Source organism: Vipera berus (genome assembly GCF_964194415.1).
Source record: "Vipera berus genome assembly, chromosome: 3".
Lineage (NCBI taxonomy): Eukaryota > Metazoa > Chordata > Lepidosauria > Squamata > Viperidae > Vipera > Vipera berus.
This window is the reverse complement of record NC_138204.1, coordinates 10,938,214-10,951,414: the sequence shown is the minus strand read 5'-3', so window position 1 is coordinate 10,951,414 and position 13,201 is coordinate 10,938,214.

Here is a 13,201-nt window from a genome sequence, read left to right as displayed (position 1 = left end):
TGGTGATCTGCTGGGATCCATAGCAGGTCTGTTATGGCAGGGCTTTTCAACCTTTTCACTCATTGTACCACTTTTAGGATATGGCAACATCCGAGTACTACCAGTCGCCTAGCAAGGTGCCAAAAACTTGATGACCCAAAAAAAGAGAAGAAAAAAGTGATGAGGTACAGGTAGTCCTCGACTTACAACAGTTCGCTTAGTGCCCCTCGAGCCACAGCCAAGCAAGACACCTGCCTGCCTGCCTGGTGGTGCTCTTCCTCCTGTCTGAGGTTTTCATGGTTGTGAGCATTTCTGTTGAGGATTGGCAGCAGGGGTGGGGTAGGGGGGGTGTTTGGTTTTTATTCCCCCCGTCTGCTGGGTGGTTGCAGCAGGTTTTGGTCACTTCACATGACCCTGGGACACTGTGACCGTCATAAATATGAATGAGTTGCCAAGCATCTGAATGTAAATCACAAGACCCTGGAGATGCTGCAACATTCCAGCTGATCTGCACTTCTTCTGGGCTCAGCAGACGTGCCAGATTCAGCGCCGAGCTCCGGCTGGAGCCTGGCACTGATCCTGGTGCTTCCACTGAGCCCTGACACCCCCGAAGAAGTGCTGATCCTGGCGCTTCCGCTGAGCCCTGATAGCCCTGCAGCTCCAGCCATCTCTCGCTCAGGCTTGTGCGGTGCTGCCACTGGTTCAGCTCATTCCCCTCCCCCGCTACCACTTTTCTAGGATGGTCGCGTACCACCTGCCAGGTGCCAATGTACCACAGCTGGTACCCGTACCACTGGTTGAAAAGCCCTGTGTTATGGTGTCACCCCTCTCATCCAGCTGCTCAGCTCTGTGGCTCAATGATCATTTGTTCTGTGATCCCAGATAAGTTAGGCATGTCTCTTGAACAGCTTTTCTTCCTTTCATCTCTGTGCTAAATGCCACGTGGAAATGACAACCTCATATAAAATAAATATATGTCTACCACGAAGCTGATATTCAAATTTGTTTTTCTGTCCTTCTTGCTTCCGGATGGAAACTAATCAAGGAGAGAAGCAATCTAGAACTTAGAAAAGAATTCCTGACAGTTAGAACAATTAACCAGTGGAACAACTTGCCTCCAGAAGTTATGCATGTTCCAACACGGGAAGCTTTTAAGAAGAGACTGGACCACCATTTGTCTGAAAGGGTATAGGACATTTTCCTGCTTGAGCAGGGGGCTGGACTAGAAGACCTCCAAGGTCCCTTCCCGCTCTATTCTATTCTCTTCTTGATCTGAAACATTATCCACCGATCCTTGAGGTGGTGGGGAATTATCCCAGAATGAAATGTCTTCTCATTACTGATTTCTACCTTGCCTCTACTGCCTTTTTTTCTGAGGCTTGCTAGCAAACAAGAAGTGGTAATAAACTCTACAGCCTTATTGCTGACCTTGAACTCTGTCAGAATGCAGCAAATGAGTAAAGATTGCTTTAACACCAGTATAGCTAAAGATGACCTTAGTAGCTGTCCAGTCTCTTCTGGGTGCTGGGGATGAAATGAAAGGTGCATCATGAGGGTCAAGCAGAAAAATACAGGTGGCCAGGGCAAATGTGTGCCAAGGCGGGTGTCTGCTGGTATTCCATAACTCTTTCTTAAATTCTACTAGCAGTATTTCAGCAATAATGAACTAGAACCAATACAATACAAGGAATTTTACTGAAGAAGAGGACGACAGAATGCAACATGTACCGTTCAGGTTTCTGTATTACGCTAACAAACAGTTCTACATATAAATAGTTTGTGGAATGGGACCCCAAGTATTTCAGGGAGTAAAGGAGCACTGGGATCCATTAGGTAAGATAACCATTTTATAAGGAATATAAACCTCTGAGCTTCAAAACAGAAGCCAGGCTCTAACTGTTGAGGTCAAGAGAAAACATCTCCCTTGGGCATGTTAGCGTATAATTGTCTTTTTCCAGAACTTTACTCTTCCCTTCCAAAGGGGCAAGTGGGCAAGCTGTTGTGAAAGAAAAGCTCCTACTAGCAATTGCAAAAACAATACCAATAGCACTTAGACTTATATGCTGCCCCACAGCCCTTTACAGCCCTCTCGAAGTGGTTTTACAAGGTCAGCATATTGCCCCCAACAATGTGGGTCTTCATTTTACCAACCTTGGAAGGATGGAAGGCTGCATCGACATTGGGCCGGTCAAGATCAAACTCCAGACTGCGGGCAGAGTTAGCCTACAAACCTGCATTCTAGCCACTGTGCCACCAAGGCTTCAGTAAATAACCACGTGGGGAGAAATGAAGTATTTCCTAAGAGCAATCGAATAGGTACATAAGTTTACTAATATCCTAAAATCCTCACAGCTACATTATGCTGAAATTATGCTCAGATGTGCTAAGAAGGATGTTTAGAAAATAGCAGTACACTTGATGAAGCTAAAACTCAAATACTCAGATACTTTGGCCACCTCATGAGAAGGAAGGACTCACTGGAGAAGAGCCTCATGCTGGGAAAGGTTGAGGGCAAGAGAAGAAGGGGACAACAGAGAATGAGGTGGCTGGATGGAGTCACTGAAGCAAGAGTCGTGAGCTTAAATGAACTCCACAAGATGGTAGAGGACAGGAAGGCCTGGAGGAACGTTGTCCATAGGGTCACAGTGGGTCGGACATGACTTCGCAGCTAACAACAACAAGTACACTTGAAGGTGAACACCTTCCTTGGAGGTGGACAAACACCAACTTACATGCAGGAGTCCCCAAGTTTAATACTGAGAATCTTCAATTCAATCAAGAGTGGGGAAAGGAATATTAGTTTTCACACTGTTTATGGAGATTCTCAATCATCCAGGTCATTGTTGTCCCAAAGGTGCTTTTTCCAAAAGGCATTTGACAAAGTAGACCACAACCTACTTCTTGGTAAGCTAGAAAAATGTGGGGTAGACAGCATCACCATTAGATGCTGATAACAGACCGTACACAACAGGTTGTCCTTAATGGTATTATATCATCTACATGGAGGGAAGTAAGCAGTGGGGTACCACAAAGTTTCATCTTAAGGCCCAGTACTCTTCAATATCTTCATAAATGACATAGATGAGGGAATAGAAGGGGAAACTCATCAAATTTGCAGATGATGCTAAGCTGGCAGGAATAGCCAACACCCCAGAAGGACAAGCACAGGATCCAAACCGATCTTGACAAAACAATGGGCAATATCCAACAACATGAAATTTAATGTGAAGAAAAGCAAGGTTTTACACCTAGGCAAGAAAAACCAAAGGTACAAGTACAGATTAGGTGAAATCTGGCTCAAAAACAGTAACTATGAGAGAAACCTTGGAGTCCTAGTGGACAATCACTTGACTACGAGCCAGCAGTGTGCAGCAGCAGCCAAAACAGCTAATACAATCCTGGGTTGTATAAACTGAGGCATAGAGTCAAAATCACATGAAGTATTAGTACTGCTTTATAAAGCCTTAGTAAGACCACACCTGGAATACTGGAGACTAAAACATATGAAGAACGGTTGCAGGATTTGGGTTTGGCTAGTCTAGAAAAAAGGAGGACGAAGGGGAACATCTAGACCCGTACCAATCGGGCTTCAGGCCCGGGTACAGCACGGAGATGGCATTGGTCGCGCTGGTGAATGATCTCTGGCGGGCTCGGGACAGGGGTTGCTCCTCTGTCCTAGTCCTTTTAGACCTCTCAGCGGCTTTTGATACCATCAACCATGGTATCTTGCTGCGACGTCTCAGGGGGTTGGGAGTGGGAGGCACAGTTCTCCAGTGGTTTTCCTCCTACCTTCTGGGACGTTCGCAGTCGGTGTTGGCAGGGGGACAGAGGTCGACCTTGAGGCCTCTCATTTGTGGAGTCCCTCAGGGATCGGTCCTCTCGCCTCTCCTGTTCAACATCTACATGAAGCCGCTGGGCGAGATCATTCGTGGTTTTGGAGTTGGGTATCATCAGTATGCTGATGATACCCAGCTTTTTATTTCGACCCCAAACCACCCCAGTGATGCCCTCGATGTGATGTCCCACTGCCTGGAGGCGGTCCGGGTCTGGATGGGGAGGAACAGGCTTCGGCTCAACCCTGACAAGACTGAGTGGCTGTTCGTGCCAGCATCCCAAGAAATTCCGATTACTCCATCTCTGGCCATGGGGGGTGAGCTATTACCCCCCGTAGATAGGGCGCGCAACTTGGGGATCCTTCTAGATTCACAGCTCTCTTTAGAAGAGCATATTGGAGCTGTGACTAGGGGGGCCTTTGCCCAGGTTCGCCTGGTGCGCCAGTTGCGACCCTATCTGGACCAGGATGCCTTGCGTACAGTCACTCATGTGCTCGTGACCTCTCATCTAGACTACTGTAATGCTCTCTACATGGGGCTGCCCTTGAAGTCCACTCGGAGGCTTCAACTGGTGCAGAATGCAGCCGCGCGAGTTGTACTGGGAGTTTCCCGATACTCCCATGTTACACCTTTGCTCCGCGAGCTTCATTGGCTGCCGGTTGCCCTCTGGGTGAAATTCAAGGTGTTGGTGATGACTTACAAAGCCCTACATGGCATGGGTCCGGATTACCTACGGCAACACCTGCGGCCGGCGTCAACTTCCCTCCGTCCAGTGCGCTCCCACAGAGTGGGCCTCCTCAGGGTGCCTCCAATCAGAGAATGTCGATTGGTGGCCCCCAGGGGGAGGGCGTTCTCTGTGGGCGCGCCAGACCTGTGGAACCGCTTGCCGGTTGAGCTCCGGATGGCCCCCGACCTTCGCTCCTTCCGGCGCGATCTAAAAACGTATTTATTTGAACAATCTGACCTGGTCTGATGGGTTAGGGTTGGGGTTTTAAACATGTTCTTAATTATTGTTTTAAATTTTAAATTTGGGCATTATATTCAATTGTATTTTAACTTTTATATTCTGTTTTTTATATTTATTGCCCTGTACACCGCCCTGAGTCCTTCGGGAGAAGGGCGGTATAAAAATATAATAAATAAAAATAAATAAAATAAAAACATGATAGCAGCCTTCCAGTATTTGAGAGGTTGCAGTGAAGAAGAGGGGCTCAACTTATTTTCCAAAGCACCAGAGGGCAGGACAAGAAACAATGGGTGGAAACTAATGTAAGAAGAGAAGAAATTAAGGAGAATCTTCCTAATAGTGAGGACAATTAACCAGTGGAACAGCTTGCCATCAGAACTTGTGAGTGCATCATCACTGGAGGTTTTTAAGAAAAGACTGGACAGTCACCTATTTGAAATGGTATAGGGCAGGGGTAGGCAACCTTGGCTCTTTTATGACTCGTGGACTTCAATTCCCAGAATTCCTGAGCCAGCATGGCTCAGCTTGGAAACCTCTCCCTTTCCCCTCAGGGTGGCTGGCTCAGGAATTCTGGGAGTTGAAGTCCACAAGTCATAAAAGAGCCAAGGTTGCTTACCCCTGGTATAGGGTCTCCTGTTTGAGCAGGGGGTTCAACTAGAAGACCTCCAAGGTCCCTTCCAGCTCTCTTCTAATTGATTGATTCCACTTCACATATAGGCTTTGCAAGATCTTAATAGCTATGCATGCCCCAGCACACCCAGACACGAATGCATGATTCTGAAATGGCACCTCTCAAATAGGAAAAAAAAGGAAGGGGGGGGAAAGAAAGGGGGAATATTAAATGAAGGCCACCTTTTCTTCCAACTTCTCACCACTCATTTATTCTCCCTGCAAAAATAAAATCAAATGCTGCTGCAGGCTTTTCTGGAAGGAAGTGGTACTCAGCACTTCGGCTACAAGCTGCTGCTTTCTTTATCTCCTTGTCACTTCCCAACTTGTAGGACAAAATCCACATTTCAAAAGCGGCTAGATCTAGTGTGACATTTTGACAAAGCTGCCACCCTTAATCAGAGGAACATCGGGATGTCAAGTCTGCCACAATTTACCTAACTTTTCAAAACTTATTGCTGACCAGGCAAGGGAGATTGGGATTAAAAATAAAACCCGTCTCGCTGCTTTTTCTCTTGTTTCTCTGATCTGAGGATGCTGAAATGGGCTCATATTTAACATCTTTCTTGCATCCTGGATTTTTCCATAATAAAATCATATGTGAGCTTCTGTCTCAGGAAATGTCACCATTTTGCAAGAAATGTGAAATCTCAAGTGTAAAATTGGTGTCATATTGTGAGACGGCAGCTTTTGTTTTTTTTTCCTGTTTAAATGTGTGTGTATTCTTTGTTTGGCATCTGTCACTGGTATTATTAATTGCATTAATGGGTTGATTTAAGAAATCCTTTTCACCCTGCCACAAACAACCGACATTCTCAGCCAGAAGCGACCACACAGATCAGTAGAATAACTTCTGTGAAATCTACCACCGTGTCCTCAGCTCCCCTCTGTTTTAGCTGTATTTGTTTATTTAAAATGTTTTACTTCATTTTTAGACAAGGTAGATGTGAGAGACAGACAGATAGACAGAGGCTGTAAATGTGCTAGGATTTAATCTGTGATTTAAATGTGACTCTGAGCAAGCAGTACAATAACAATCTTCCAGGTTCTAGAAAAAGCTACTGCATTCGGGACTTGGAAAGAAGACAGGTGAGGGGGAACCAGACTAAAATATGTGGCATGGGGAATGTGGGCAGATGCATACGACATCCATTCAATGGCATGGTTGCAACCACCATCTTGAGGGGGGTTTTTTTGTTTTTTTTTTACCAGTTACAGGCAGTTGCTCATAAGCAGTGGTGGGATTCAAATACCTGAACAACTGGTTCCCTGCATGGACACCACTTCCGGAAGTCCATTCTGAGCCAGGGAGGCCTCCCAGGCCCAGAATGGACTTCCGGAAGTGGCGTCCATGCACTTCCAGCGGTCCGTTCTGCACCTTGCAAAAAAGGGCTAGGCTAGGGCATCGCCAAAGTCAACAAAAAAAATAGCTACCAGTTCTAGCTGAATCCCACCACTGCTCATAAGACATAACAAGATTTAATCTTCTTACATCCCCTGCTTTTCTAAATCAAATTTAGCAACCAGTGACAACTTATGAACACGTGAGGTGTTAACACTACTTTACAATGCCTTGGTAAGGCCACACTTGGAATACTGCATCCAATTTTGGTCACCACGATGTACAAAAGATGTTGAGACTCTAGAAAGACTACAGAGAAAAGCAACAAAGATGATCAGGGGACTGGAGGCTAAAACATATAAGGAACGGTTGTTGGAATTGGGTATGTCTAGTTTAATGAAGAGAAGGGTGAGGGGTGACATGATAGCAGTGTTCCAATATCTCAGTGGCTGCCACAAAGAAGAGGGAGTCAAGCTATTCTCTAAAGCAGACATGTCAAACTCGCGATGTCATGTGACATTGTGCGAAGTATCTGAGCCTTTCTCCCATTGCTGGCAATGGGGTGGGCACGGTTTCCTGGTGATGCGTCAGGCCCACAGGCCAGCAGTTTGACACCCCTGCTCTAAAGCACCTGAAGGCAGGACAAGAAGCAACGGATGGAAACTAATCAAAGAGAGAAGCAACCTAGAACTAAGGAGAAACTTCCTGACAGTGAGCACAATTAACCAGTGGAACAAACTGCCTCCAGAAGCTGCGAATGCTCCAACACTGGAAGTTTTTAAGAAGAGACTGGACAGCCATTTGTCTAAAATGGTATAGGTTTCCTCCCTGAGCAGGGGGTTGGACTAGATGACCTCCAAGGTCCCTTCCAACTTTATTGTTGTTGTTGTTACTTGTTTTCACAAAACTGTCCAAACCATAGACAATGAGTCAGCAACAGCATGGGTGCTTATATATGTCTTAAAAACAGAAACTCAGAGGACTGTATAGTGAATCTGAGGCCTCTGCTCTAGAATACATCAGCTGTTATTTTCAAATCAATCAACCAATAAGTCTGGGATATAGATAGCCTGATTAATCACAGCCTTCTCTTAAGGGAAATCTAAGAATAAGGGTTAATTATCAGTCCAGGTGCTCTTCTAAACTACCTTTGTTTCGTGCTGTAAACCTGGTTACTGTTTACACATTATTTCATTCTATTCTAAAGCAGGGAACTGAATGGAGAAGGGAAGAAAGAAAACAAGAAAGATACATCCATCTTAGGAAAGATGGGTCCCTAATTCTTCACGTGTTTTTAACTGCCTCATCTTTCTCAGCGTTGTTACAAGTTTCCTTTAGGGCTGCTGAGCCTTACTCAGATTCAAGAACGTCCTCTTGTCTTGGGACTTCAGAAAGCAGGCAAGGGTGAAGGAGACAGAAGATAGAATGATAGGGTTGGAAGGGACCTTGGAGGTCTTCTAGTCCAACCCTCCCTGCTCAAGCAGAAGACCCTTATGCTGGATAAATGGCCGTCCAGTCTCTTCAGTGATGGAGCATCCAAAGTTCCAGAGGTGAACTGCTCCCCTGATTAATTGTTCTCACCGTCAGGGTTTGATTGTCAGGCAGTGATGTTCACCATGAGTAGCAACCGTTGCAATTCATCATGTCTTCCTGCACTTTGTCCTTCCCTTTTTATCCTCCTTATGAATTCCACCTCTGTAGTCTCTGTAGCAGGGGTGTCAAACTCAATTTCATTGAGGGCCACATCAGCATTGTGGTTGCCCTCGGGGGGGGTGGCTAGGATGGGTGTGGCCTACTGGGTGGGCATGGCTAGCTCGACATCACTTGCTTCAGGGGTTCCTGGGTAGGACTGGGGCAGATCTGAGGGTCTCTGGCAGAGGAGGGTGGGACCGGGGCGAGTGCCGGGACGTGGTCCCTCCCGCCCTCCCTCCCTTCCATCCTCTGTTCTTTCCTTCCTCCCTCCCACCCTCCATTCCTTCCTCCCTCTGTTCCTTCCTTCTTCCCTTCCTTCCTCTGTTCCTTCCTTCTTCCCTCCCACTCTCCATTCCTTCCTCCCTGTTCCTTCCTTCCTCTCTTCCTTTTTCCCTCCCACCCTCCCTTCCTTTGCCTTCTCATCTCTTTCCTTCCCCCCCCCCCGCACTCAGGAAGGGGTGATGGGAGGGGGAGGGATTGCCAGCATTAATATGCTGCTGCTGGCCATTCCTATACCATGTGGGTGGGTGGGGGAGGTCCTGTTGAAAGGAAAGCCTCATGGCTGCAAGGCTGGAAGTGCTGGTGGGGGGGGGGGTGTGCTGATCTACAACCTGGTTGCGTCCATCAAAGCCAGAAAGCACTCAGCCTAAGGTCCACTGGAATCAGCAAGGAGCTGCCTTGCCACCTTTGCCCCACCCCCCGAGTGTGCGCACAGCAGATGGCCAGAGCCGGCATCCTGGGTGAAGTCAGCATGTGTGACAAGACAGGCAGCAGGGACACTGGACTCTGCTTGCGAGCGCGCACACGCAGGGGGTGGGGCGGGGCTGCCCCGTGGATTTAACGCTGAGTGCGTTCTGGCTTTGATGGGTGCAACCAGGTTGTAGATCAGCACCCGGTCAGCCTGGGCCAGGCCAGGCCGAGGTGCAGTGGGCCAGTCCTTCGTTCTTTTCAGAACAGGTCCCCAGGCCGGATGGAACCACGTGTCGGGCCGCATCTGGCCTGCGGGCCTTGTGTTTGACATGTCTGCTCTATAGCTTCAGTCTTGTCACTGATTAGGAGTCCTTTTTTCTCCTGCATTCTGGGAATAGTTTTGGAAGCTCTAATTTCTACAGTATGGCATTTTCTTATTCTCACGATACCAACATGAGTCTTGTGAAACCCTTTTCCTATTATGAACCTTTCAAACCTATGGTTCCCTCCGCATGACCATTGCTAGGACACATGTAATCTTTTGAATGAGATGAATCAGTTTTGTCAACTGTTATATCCCACCAATGTAGGAAAATTTAAGGAAATTAAAAGAAAGTGAAGACATACTTAATCTCCACAACAGATGGATGACTCAATTGTGGTTTCAGCTTGGAAACCGTGAGCATCCTAAACCAAGCTAAATTCAAAAACGTCTAGAGAAATCTTGGAATTTTGGTACTCAGATACTTCAGTAGACCCATAGAGATAAACCACATTTATACAACACTAAAATAAAGAAGCTAAGAAGGAAGAAAAAGGGCAGAAAATATCATCTCCAGCAGTCCACGTCCAGATAAGCAGGGATTGTTGTTGTTGTTGTTGTTGTTAGCTGCGAAGTCGTGTCTGACCCATCTCAACCCCATGGACAATGTTCCTCCAGGCCTTCCTGTCCTCTACCATCTTCTGGAGTCCATTTAAGCTCACGCCTACTGCTTCAGTAACTCCATCCAGCCACCTCATTCTCTGTCATCCCCTTCTTCTCTTGCCCTCGATCTTTCCCAGCATTAGGCTCTTCTCCAGTGAGTCCTTCCTTCTCGTTAGGTGGTCAAAGTATTTGAGTTTTAGCTTCAGGATCTGTCCTTCTAAAGAGCAGTCAGGGTTGATCTCCTCTAGGACTGACCGGTTTGATCGCCTTGCAGTCCAAGGGACTCGCAGGAGTCTTCTCCAGCACCATAGTTCAAAGGCCTCAATTCTTTGGCGCTCAGCCTTTCTTATGGTCCAACTTTCACAGCCATACATTGCAACTGGGAAGACCATAGCCTTGACTATGCACACTTTTGTTGACAGGGTGATGTCTCTGCTTTTTAGTGTGCTGTCTAGATTTGCCATGGCTTTCCTCCCGAGGAGCAAGCGTCTTTTAATTTCTTGGCTACAGTCCCCATCTGCAGTGATCTGGGAGCCCAGGAAAATAAAATCTGTCACTGCCTCCATTTCTTCCCCATCTATTTGCCAGGAATTGAGAGGGCCGGATGCCATGATCTTGGTTTTCTTAATGTTAAGTTTCAACCCAACTTTTGCACTCTCCTTCTTCACCCGCAACAAGAGGCTCTTTAGTTCTTAACACCAGACAAATAAAGGTGAGACAATGATGCAAAATGGGGGTAAAAACCATTTTTATTTTGAGACTTTGATTGATTGATTGATTGATTGATTGATTGATTGATGTGAAACCTAACAATGGCCAACTTGTGGCAATTGGTAAGTTGAAATTTCATAATGTGGATATAAAAGACCTCAAGGGTTTCACAAAATCATTTCAAGACTTGCTTTTCGAAGAGCACTTGGATAACTGAGGAAGAAAAAAGATCTTTCAAAACCTCACATACCTTTTCTATCTGTTTTAGATCAAAAAGTCCTAAAATTCCTCTCTGATCTTGTGGAATTCAAATATTAACATTTCTCTTATTAACAGGACATAAAATCCTTTAAATATTTTAAAACCTTCAAAATTTAAGGATTCTGAACACTTTTTAACATGTTGTTTTTTTGGTATATGATAACATCAAAGAAATATCCACTATAATCTTCTTCCAAGGCATTGGGATTTTTCATTTATTCATTTTTGGTGCCTTTGAGTCATTGTAGTCATTGTGGACTACAATACAGTGCAAAGAACATAGAATAATAGAGTTGGAAAGGACAATTTAGAATCTACTAAGTCCTTCTTCTCAGAAAGTTCTCGGTCATTTTTAAACTTCTTGGTCTTTCCTCTGTTCATCTGGCCCCCGGTGAAAAGAAGGACTAAGGGAGACATGATAGCGGTGTTCCAATGTTTGAGGGGCTCCTTACAAAGAAAAAGGGGGTTAAACTATTTCCAAATCACAAAAAAAGGCAAGACACGAAACGATGGATGGAAACTAAGCAAGGAGAGAACCAACCTAGAAATAAGGGGATGTTTCCTAACGGTGAGCGCTGTAAACCAATACTGTATCCAGTTTTGGTCACCACAATGTAAAAAAGATGTTGAGATTCTAGAAAGAGTGCAGGGAAGAGCAACAAAGATGATCAGGCGACTGGAGGCTAAAACATGTAAAGAAAGATTGCTGGAATTGGGTATGTCTAGGCCACAGGTCGGCAACCCGCGGCTCCGGAGCCGCATGCGGCTCTTTGAGCCGTCCCATGCGGCTCCCAGGCCTCCTCCCTCTTGAAAAAAAAAAGTGGTACTAAAAAAACTTAATCAATTTAAACTTCTCACAAAAAAACTTGAAAAGTTTAAATTGATTGGTTGGTTTGTGGGACCGCCCACAAACCGTTTGTGGGCTACCCACAAACCTTTGTTTTTTTACTGCACTTGGCAGAGTGGAGGAAGAGAGGAAGAAGTAAAACGTAAGTAGATCTGCTTCTTCCCCCCCCCGTTCCCTCTCATCGCCGGGGCTTCGCCCGCCCGCCCCCCTGTTGGCTCCTCTCGTCGCCGCGCGCTTCGCCCGCCCGCCCCCCTGTTGGCTCCTCTCGTCGCCGCGCGCTTCGCCCGCCCGCCCCCCTGTTGGCTCCTCTCGTCGCCGGGGCTGAGAGCCCCGCCGAGCGAAAGGCGCGCTTCGCCCGCCCGCCCCCGTTGGCTCCTCTCGTCGCCGGGGCTGAGAGCCCCGCCGAGCGAAAGGCGCGCTTCGCCCGCCCGCCCCCCGTTGGCTCCTCTCGTCGCCGGGGCTGAGAGCCCCAGCAAGCAAAAGGTGCGCTTCGCCCGCCCGCCCCCGTTTGCTCCTCTCGTCGCCAGGGCTGAGAGCCCCGCCGAGCGAAAGGCACGCTTCGCCCGCCCCCCGTTGGCTCCTCTCGTCGCCGGGGCTGAGAGCCCCGCCGAGCGAAAGGCGCGCTTCGCCCGCCCGCCCCCCGTTGGCTCCTCTCGTCGCCGGGGCTGAGAGCCCCGGCAAGCAAAAGGTACGCTTCGCCCGCCCGCCCCCCGTTGGCTCCTCTCGTCTCCGGGGCTGAGAGCCCCGCCGAGCGAAAGGCGCGCTTCGCCCGCCCGCCCCCCGTTGGCTCCTCTCGTCGCCGGGGCTGTGCGCGCTTCCCCACCTTCCCTCTCGTCGCCGGGGCTGTGCGCGCTTCCCCACCTTCCCTCTCGTCGCCGGGGCTTGCAAAACGGCGGATCGAGCCTCTGCCGGCAGTGGAGGCTGGCAAAACGGCAGATCGAGCCTCTGCCAGCGGCGGAGGCTTCCAAAATGGCGGATCCAGCCTCTGCCGGCGGCTTGCAAAACGGCGGATAGAGCCTCTGCCGGCAGACACGCTTGCAGAATGGCGGATTGAGCCTCTGCCGGCGGCAGAGGCTTGCAGAGCGTGGATCCAGCCTCTGCCGCCGGCAGAGGCTCAATCCGCCATTCTGCAAGCCTCCGCCACCCCATTCTCTCAATGGGAGGCTTGCTTCGGCTGCTTTTGTTTTGGCAGAGCCATCCATACTGGAGGTGGATGGAGGCAGGGCTGGTGCATGTTTTGCCTCTCTCGCCCGGTGGAGAAAAGGGGGCAGCGGGAGCCTCTGGG